General features: G+C 50.1%; 1 non-coding gene across 1 annotated transcript; it reads right to left on the bottom strand.

The window, feature by feature from the left end:
• Nucleotides 1-5,487: 5,487 nt before the first annotated feature.
• LOC119237305 (U6 spliceosomal RNA) lies at nucleotides 5,488-5,589 on the bottom strand. Its single transcript, XR_005123251.1, has one exon. It is a non-coding gene; the product is annotated as a U6 spliceosomal RNA (small nuclear RNA).
• Between the last annotated feature and the right edge of the window lie 4,074 nt (nucleotides 5,590-9,663).

The following is a 9,663-nucleotide window of genomic DNA, read 5'->3' as shown; positions in this document are numbered from 1 at the left end:
TCAGCAGCCCCTCAGACCTCTTCTCAGTCTCAGCAACACTCCCAGTCTTCCTGGCTTCCAAATCAGGGCTCTTGGACATGAGCTGGGGGTTGGGGATATACAAGGGCTGATAGGAGTCACCTCAAGCATATGGATGGGGGAGAGGGGAAGGCAGGGAAGGTGGCTGATTAGAGCAATTCCCAGGCAACATTTTGCAATGTCCAGACAACTTGGGGCAGAGACTACTGGCCAAAGATACTACTAGGGGGAGAGGATTATCCCCTAGTTAGGTGGCTGGATTTAATAAACCAAGGTACAGCACCCCATTCAAGTGTCAATAGAATTCTAGATAAACCATATATAATTTTAAAAAAAGATTTATTTATTTATTGATACAAGAACAGGGGTACAGTTAGAAGCGGGGGAGGGTGAGAGAATTCACCAGAGCCAGAGCGGGGAGCAGAACAGGCAGGCTGATGAAGTACACTGCTGAGGGGAGCAGCGGGCGGCAGGAGAGGTCTGTGTGCCATGAGGGACCCTCGCCGGTGGCCGGGGATCGAACTGGCGCTGCAGAGGCTGCAGGCAGCTTCACAGCTCAGCGCTCAACCGCTGCGCCATCAGGGAGGCCCTATATATAATTTTTTAGTATAAGTATGTCCCATATAGGGAATGGTTCATATTTACATTAACAAATTATTTGCTGTTACTGGAAATTCTAATTTCACTGGGCTTCCTCCCTTTTATCTAACAACCCTATCCCCTGGCCTATCTCGTCCCTCTGTCCATACTGCTGGTCCCTTTCTCCAATTTTTATTTTAAAAATTGCCTACAATACAGAGCCAGCCCCTCATATCAAAGAATTTTCCAGCTCAAAATGTCACTGGTGCTGAGGTTGGGAAACCTTGGGATAGGGGACACAGAGGGGAGAAACTCAGACAGGGTAGGGTCTCGGGAGAGATGAAGCACAGGTCTGCCTACCCCATCCCTCCTCCTGCACTGCACCCACGGCTCAGTGTGGGCCCTGCAGTCTCTTATCCTGCCCTGCTTCTCTAGCCTGTCTCTGGTGCTGTCCCTGTATATCTCTGTTTATCTCTTGATTTCTTTCTCTCACTCTCAGTCATGCCATCTGCTCTGACTGGATCTTTGTGTTCTGAGACATGAGACAAGACTTTGGCATTCGTATTCCCTCGGCCCACACTAAATCACGCCAGCTGCCCAGCCCTGGGAGCCAAGCCAGGAGGTTGCAGTGGGGGAGAGTGCAAAGACAGGAGGCCTAAAGGTCCCCTCCGACCCCACCACCTATCCTGCTTTGCAACTACTGCCTGCCCCCGGGAGGCCTGGAGCTCTAGCCTTCCCTTGTCCCCAGGACCTGGGGCTTAAGTTAGCCTGCCCAAGTGGCCTTGCCCTGCCTGCTGACCCTCCCACCCCACCCCTGGCTCCTTAAATTTCTCCTCTAGCCTAGTCCAGCAGCTGTTGCAAAATAACTGGGGGAGGGGCAGCTCCTCACCTGTACCCTGCCTTAAGTAGTAAGTAACACCAGGCTCAGGACAGCCACCACCACGAGCCTAGAACGTTCTGCGCAGACACCAGGAATTTGTGGCCTCTGCCCTGGTGCTGATTTCCAGGACCGCAGCCAAGCACTCAGGGCCAGGAAGTGGTTCCCTGGGTTTGAAACCCAGTGCTTAGCTTCCAGGCTCATTTAGCAGTGCCTGTCTTGGGGACATGGTCCTCTGCCTGGTGTGGGAGCTGCCTGATTGGCCCTCCCACACACCTCACCTCACTGACCCCGGGGGCCTAGGCACCTGTGTCCTGGGACAACAGGGCCTGGCATGGCACCAACTGAGGTCAGGGAAAAGTCTGGTAGCAATTTTAAAAACACATTTGAGAGGCTTTTATAATATAAATCATTCAAATGAAAATTTAAAATAAAAATTGGAGAAAGGGACCAGCAGTATGGACAGAGGGACGAGATAGGCCAGGGGATAGGGTTGTTAGATAAAATGGAAGAAGCCCAGTGAAATTAGAATTTCCAGTAACAGCAAATAATTTGTTAATGTATATATGAACCATTCCCTATATGGGACATACTTATACTAAAAAATTATATATAGTTTATCTAGAATTCTATTGATACTTGAATGGGGTGCTGTATCTTGGTTTATTAAATCCAGCCACCTAACTAGGGGATAAGCCTCTCCCCCAGGTGATTTGTGGCTATAGATGGGGAGATAGGGAGTGTTTCTGTCATTGCTCCCTTCTGGGTAGAGAGAACTTCTATTTTTTATTTTTATTCTGATTTTCATTACTTCTAATTGTATATCTTTTTCTTAAGGAGTCAGCTTTAGTTTATCATGAGAAAAAAAAAAATCTCATGTTAAGGACATTATGTCTTCCTTAGATTATTGTCCTCTCTTAAAATTGATTTTTTTAGATGAAGTAAACACACAAATCACAACTCCATGGACACAGGAGCACATGCAATGGAATGTCTCTTCCAACCCTGTGGGCCTTGGTCACCCAGCTCCCTTCTCCACTCCTCTGTATTTGCTGTCAAAGACATTTTACTGCCATGGCCTCCTGTCTTCCTGGCCCCAGCCTTGCCCACCTGCCTGCATGCTGTGATCTGTAGGTGTTTCACTTCCAATCATGTTGCCTCCTGAATTAAAATACTTCTGTGGTTTTCCATGGCATGAGAGAAAGAATTTGCCAGCCAATTAGGATAAAGGCACTCGGTGCCAGCTTCCGGGACACTTGGCAACATCCTTGCCAGTCTCACATGGCACCACAGAAACACGACCCACCTCCCAGCCACCCTCACTCCCCAGCTATTCTGGCTTCCATGCTCTTGCTCATGTTTCTCTGTCAGATATTTATTGCACACAGACAGATCTACCGAGTGCCAGGCACTGGGGGCTAGGAAGGACACAGCGGGAAGGAACAAAACTGAAATGTCCCTGCTTGGTGACTCAGGTTCTGGCAGAGAACGGTTAATAGACAAATAGTTACAATAAAGGCCTTTGTGGTGCTAGGGTTAGAGCAAGAGCTCTGGGGTCAAAGCAGGCCTCCTAGAAGAAGGGACATTTATGATCTGAACAGACATCAGCGAACCACAAGGGGCAGGCAGGGGAGAGGGTCCTGGGTCAAGGGAATGGTGTATGCAAAGGCCCTGAGCCACAGCTAAGCGTCACAAATCCAGGGTGGTAGGAACACCAAGAAGACAGGAAGAGTGTGAGAGATGCAGGGAGAGAAGACCCCGGGAAGCCACTCCACAGAGTGAGTTTCATCCTGAGGGCAATGAGAAGGTCTGGGGGGAGGACGGACACAGGAAACATGGGGTGGATTTGTGGCTGTTGGGCAGAGACTAGATTGGAGGAGACCTTGTTGCTCTCTCTAGAATGAGAGAAAGGACAGCAGTCTGGGCAAGCATGAGAGTACTGAGGACAGTGAGATACTTTATGGGTGAGGTGGTGTGAGGAATGACTTTCCAGGGACCTAGTTGGCTTGGAGGACTGATGGACCCTGGAGGTGTTCTCTGGGGTGAAGTTTCTGAGTCCCTTTTCAGACTTGTTGAATTGGTGAGGTTTGCCATGTCCCCATCAAGATGTTCAGCTGGCAGATATGCAGACTGTCAATGTCAGGAAAGTGGTCTGGGGTGGAGATTCCAGCTTGGGAGCCTAAGCATAAAGATAACAATAACAATGTTATCTAGCCCTTACTGAGCACCTGCTAAGTGTCAGACACTTTTCTACAAGTTCCATCCCCAGCTAGTCAGGGAGAAACCCACATGGTGCGGCAGACCTCTCCTGACTCACCCGCTTCTCCCCTCAGCAGTGTACTTCAGTCAGTCTGCCTGTTCTACTCCCCACTCTGTCTCTGGTGAATCCTCTCATTGCCCCCCCTCCCATCTCTGGCCTGTACCCCAGCTCTTGTATGCATAAATAAATCAATCTTAAAAAAAATAAATTCTTGACTTACATTAATGTATAGGACAACCCTATGAAGGAGGTGCCTTCACTCTCGTCATTTTATTGCTGAGGGGGCAGTTAAGACCTGTAACCAAGATGACACAACCACTAAGTGACAGAGCCAGGGCTGGGACTGAGCAGTCCAGCTCCGGCATGCCTGCTCGTAACACACCATACAGCCTCTCCCTCAGATGGCTGATTAAGGCCCAGAGTAGATGAGACAGACTTCAGAATTGTGAGGAAGAAGGCAGATGACCAGCCCTGAGGAACCTGAGCCTCTAAAGCCACCGGTGCAAACCTGTGGCCCAGGGCTTGAGTTCTGCTCTTGGATAATTTTTCCCTGAGATATTTAGAGTTTCATTTTTTAAAAATTAATTGCCATGGGCCTCCCTGGTGGTGCAGCGGTTGAGCGCTGGGTTGCGGAGCTGCCCACAGCCTCTTCAGTGCTGGTTCGATCCCCGGCTGCTCCCCGGCCACCTGAGGAGGGTCCCACATGGCGCGCAGACCTCTCCTGCCGCCCGCTGCTCCCCTCAGCAGTGTACTTCGGTCCTTCTCCCTGCTCTGCTCCCCGCTCTGGCTCTGGTGAATTCTCTCGCCCTCCTGCGTTTCTGACTGTACCCAGTGCTTGTATAAATAAAAAAATATAAATAAATAAATAAATCTTAAAAAAAAAATTTAATTGCCATACAAAAATTAACTTGAAACAAATCAAAGACCTAAACATAACAGCTAGAGCTATAAGATTCTTAGGTGAAATCACAGGTGGAAAGCCTCCTGACACTGAATTTGGCAGTGATTTATTGGATGACCCCCAAAGCACAGGGCACAAAAGGAAAACAGATAAATTGGACTTCATGAAAATCAAGCACTTAATTTTTTTCAACTTTACTGAGGTAAAGACACTTTCAGCAGAGTGAAAAGGCACCCCACAAAGTGGGAGAAAATATTTTTAAGTCACATATCTGATAAGCAATTAATATCCACACTACAAAAAAAAAAAAACCACAACAAAACCCTAAAACACAAGAACAAAAACCAAACAACCCAATTTTAAAAATGGACAAAGGATTTGAACAGATATCTCTCCAAAGAAGACATACAAATGACCTGTAAGCACAAAAAAAAAGATGCTTAATGTCCTGGTTCCACCACTGACTTCTTATATTGTATTATGACTCCTTCCCTTTCTAGACTAAGTCCCCCCAAAGTAGGAGCCTGGTCCTGGGGATCAAATTAGTGCTCAGTGTCTGGCCACATCCGCCTATGTCTAACCTGGCTGTTGGGAAGCTGGGTGGCCTGGGAAAGGGCATGTCCAGCTGCCCCAGGGTAAGGCTTCTCCAGGTGGGTGGGGACCGGGGCCTGGCAACACACAAAACTCCTTTATTCTGTGTTAGCTCAACGAATGCCCTCGCCCCTATCACCAGCCCGAACTTGCAGGTGAGGAAAGTGAAGCTCAGAGAGGCCAGGGCAATTGTTCGCGGCTGTGGCGTGACCCACTGGCTAGATCTGGACACACATCCAGTCCTTCCCCCACCTTATGAGAAAAAATACAGAACGCTTCGCGAATGTGCGTGTCGTCCTTGCGCAGGGGCCAAGCTAATCTCCGCATTATTTCAGTTTTACTCCAAGCGCGGAGCGAGCCCGCTGCCGCCCCTCAGCCCGGCGCCCTGGCCGCGACGCCCGGGGCTCCCACCCCGCCTCTTGCCAACGCGCGCGTTTAGCCACGAGGGGGAGCCAGATGTTCGCGCACGCGGAAGCGGGGCCCAGCCTGAGTTGGGGGTGCCGGCTGCTCCTTGAGGAAGGCCCTCCCGACTCCCGCGCGTGGAACTGGGGAGGCCGGGCCCCCAAAACGTGTGTGGTGGCTGTAGGGGGCCGGGGATCGGGGCGGGGGCGGCAGGGATCGCGGCAGGAGGAGGGAAGGGCCCTCGTGGCCTCAGGGCGCTGCCCCTTCTGGCGCAGCCGGGAATGGGCCGAGCTGGAGAGAGGGCGGGCGACTCGGGGAGGGCCCCCTGCCTCCGCCTGCATTCTCCTCAGTCTCGCGCAGAAAGAGGCCGGACATTCCTCAGGCTCCGGCGGGAAACCAGGAAATAGACAGGGGGGCCAGTCTCCCCGCAGCTTGGGTCAGTTCCTCCAAAGCCCGCCCCGTCCAGGGGCTTCCTGGAAGAGCCCAGGCCAGCCAGAGGCCCCACCCCCGCCCGCCCCCCCTTACTAACCCCCCCCACTCCTGCCCTCCTGGCTTTTTCCTCCCAGGCTGTGGGGTCAGACCCAGGCCCTCAGCGCCAGACCAGTACAAGGCATTGTTAGCCTCAGACTTCTCGGTTGACCAGTCCCCTGAAGCCTGGCTCTCTTCCAGAGCTCCCCTTCTCAGTGAAAGATCCCGGCATCCGTCTGGTTATTTGACCCAGAAAACTTGGGATCATCCTTGATGCCTCTTTTTTTCTCCCCCATGTCCAAGCCCGTTTTTCACCTCCTGTCTGCGTGCTGGCTGGACCTAGCAGTGCCCATCATTTCTCCAGAAGGGGTGCTCTTGTCCGGACCCCACCTGGGACTCCTCTGCCTCTCACAGCTGAGACCCTTTTTCAGGAGGGAGCCCTGAAAAATCCTTTCAAATCATCAGCCTGATCATGTTATCCACCTGCTGAAATCTTTCAACAGTTTCTCCCCACTTCTAATAAAGACGGAACTGGTAACATAGCTCATAGTCCGGTGTGGCATATCCTGCCGACTTCTCTAGGGCCACCCTCCGTGTTCCAGCTCCAGTCCTATCACTTGATGACAGGGATGTGTTGTGAGACACACACCCACCCATTAGGCAATTTTGTAACTGTGCAAACCTGGACTGTATAGCCTACTACATGCCTAGGCTGTGTGATAGGGCATTGGGACGCAGTCCGATATGTGATCCGTCGTTGACTCACAGAGCCTTTGCACAGGCTGTCTCTCCAGCTGGAACCCCACCTTTCTGCCTTAACTCCTACTCCTTCAGATCGTAGCTCCAGCATTGCTTTCTCAGAGACACACTCCTTGACTTCCCTGATCAAGTCAAGTTCCTTATATACTCTTCTAGCACCACATACTTTTTCATATTTGTCAATTATAATTGTCCACTTCTTCATAATATTATTTAACATCTAGTTCTTCTTCTAGGCTAAGCTCCATGAACATAAGGACCATTTCAATTTTGCTCACCTAAAAATCTATAGCATCTATGTACCTGGAGCATAGTAGATGCTCATTAAGTGTTTCTTGGGGCCTCCCTGGTAGTGCAAGGGGTTAAGTCTCAGCACTATGAAGCTATCCACAGCCAGTGCAGCATGAGTTCGATCCCCGGGCAGGGAGCTACCCACATGACGCAGCAGACCTCTCTTGTCTCGCCCGCTGCTCCCCTCAGCAGTGTATTTTAGTCAGTCTGCCCGTTCTGCTCCCCACTCTGTCTCTGGTGATTCCTCTCAGCCTCCACACCTCTGGCCTGTACCCAAGTTCTTGGATGCATAAATAAATCAATCTTCTTTAAAAAGTGTTTCTTGAATAAGTAGGCAAATTAAAGTTGTTCATTTTTCTCCCTCTATTTCCGGAGCCTATGACTCTCTCATCTCTTTTCTGAACCTCAGCAATCACTTTGAACTGGTCTTCAGGTCTATACCCAGCAGAATGGTCTAATAAAAATGCCAACCTGACCACGTCACCCTTCCCACCCTGTTAAATAGCCTTCAGTAGCAGCTTTCTATAGCCCTTGAAATACAAGCCAGACTACTGCCCACAGCCTTACAAGGCCGTGCATGGTCTGGCTCACCTCGTGCAGGCTCCACCCCCTCAACAGATCTTTCTTAATTCAACAAATAGAGTGTCTGTTGTACCATGCCTAGGGTTCAGTGGAGAGCAAATACAGACTCCTTCAGATATGTTTACAGTCCTGCAGACTCCAACACCTCTTCTACATGCAGTACCCTTGCACATGCTTTCCCCCTTGTCTGGAAAGTGCTTCTCTCTTCTCTTTATGCTCCTGAATTTGTGCAGTCAACACTTACCCATCAAATCTGATTAAACCCCATTTATTCAGAGATATCTGACCCCCAACTTAGGATCCTGTAAAATGCTCTTTTTGCTCCCTCTATGCCACCTTCATAGCACTGGCCACTTTTCTAAGTTTGTATTTGTTTGCTGGTTATTTGGTTAATATCTTTTTTTTTTTAAAGATTTATTTACTTATGCATACAAGAGCTGGGGTACAGGCCAGAGATGGGGGGGGAGAGGATCCACTAGAGACAGAGTGGGGAACGGAACAGACAGACTGACTGAAATACACTGCTGAGGGGAGCAGCAGGTGAGCCAGGAGAGGTCGCTTTCACCATGTGAGTCTCTCCCTGGCCGGCTGGGGATCGAACTTGTGCTGCAGAGGCTGTGGATTGCTTCATATTGAGATGCTTAACCCCTTGTGCCACCAGGGAGGCCCTTAATACCTATCTTTCCCACTAGGAAGCTCCAGGAGCTTCCACATCTGGTTTTTTATTACCATCACAGCAGCCTAGCTGCTGCTGCACTATTTATTTACTTTTTAAAAGATTTATTTATTTATGCATACAAGAACTGGGGTACAGGCCAGAGGTGTGGAGGGTGAGAATTCACCAGAGACAGAGCGGGGAACAGAACAGGTAGATTGACCAAAGTACACTGCTGAGGGGAGCAGCAGGCGAGTCAGGAGAGGTCTGCTGTGCCATGTGGGTCTTCTCTCTGGCTGGGGATCGAACTCGTGCTGCAGTCGCTGCTGATAGCTTCATAGGTTGTGTCTTAACCCCTTGCGCCACCAGGGAGGTCCTGCTGCACTATTTATTGAGTGAATAAATGAGTGATCCCATGTAAGAATATTCCGAGGTTGGGCCTCCCTGGTGGCGCAAGGGGGCTTCTCAGCACTATGAAGGTATTACCAGTCACTGCAGATCCCTGGCCAGGGAGCTACCCACATGGTGCAGTAGACCTCTCTGTCTTGCCCGCTGCTCCCCTCAGCAGTGTATTTCAGTCAGTCTGCCTGTTCTGTTTCCCACTCTGCCTCTGGTGAATCCTCTCTCTTCCCTGCACCTCTGGCCTGTACCCCAGCTCTTGTATGCATAAATACATCTTTTTTAAAAAAGAATATTCCAAGGATACTGTCTTCAGGGAATTGTTGATGCCTCTGACAGTGTGAATATAAGCTGGGGTGGGCGGGGGGCCAGAATTGGTGTGCAAGAGAGCTCTCACCAAGGAGAGGCCTAGAAGCTGTTCTATTCCCGCTTCATCCTCATCATACTGTGACTTGGTGCCACCTCTCCCACCCCATCTGGCTCTCCCCATTTTCATACCACCCCTGCTCCAGCAACACTGCTCTTGTTCCTCCAGGGCTTCCCACTTAATACGCCTCCACTTGTAGCTCTTCTCCCTGCTTTTTTTCACTGGTTGGCTCCTCCTCAGGTCCAGTTTAACCGTGTCTTCTTTGGAGGGTAAGTCTTCTCTGAGTAGGTCTCCTGGTTATTGGCCACCTGCCAGCCAGCTTGTTTCCTTCATTGTAGCTCACAACAGAAATGCACTTATGTTTGTGTGTCTTCTGTGTTTCTAGATGAGCTAGAAGCTTTTGGCTGCACATCACAGAAAATCTGTCTTCACTGGCTTTAGCAAGAAGGAAAGTTATCTAGAAAGGTGGGATGGATTGGGGGGCTGGTTAATTCAGTGATGTTCTCAGGGAACT

The sequence above is a fragment of the Talpa occidentalis genome, unplaced genomic scaffold (assembly GCF_014898055.3).
Source record: "Talpa occidentalis isolate TD23 unplaced genomic scaffold, MPIMG_talOcc4v2.1 talOcc4.9, whole genome shotgun sequence".
NCBI lineage: Eukaryota > Metazoa > Chordata > Mammalia > Eulipotyphla > Talpidae > Talpa > Talpa occidentalis.
The sequence above is the reverse complement of the archived record's forward strand: the minus strand, read 5'-3'. Positions and strand labels throughout refer to the sequence as shown.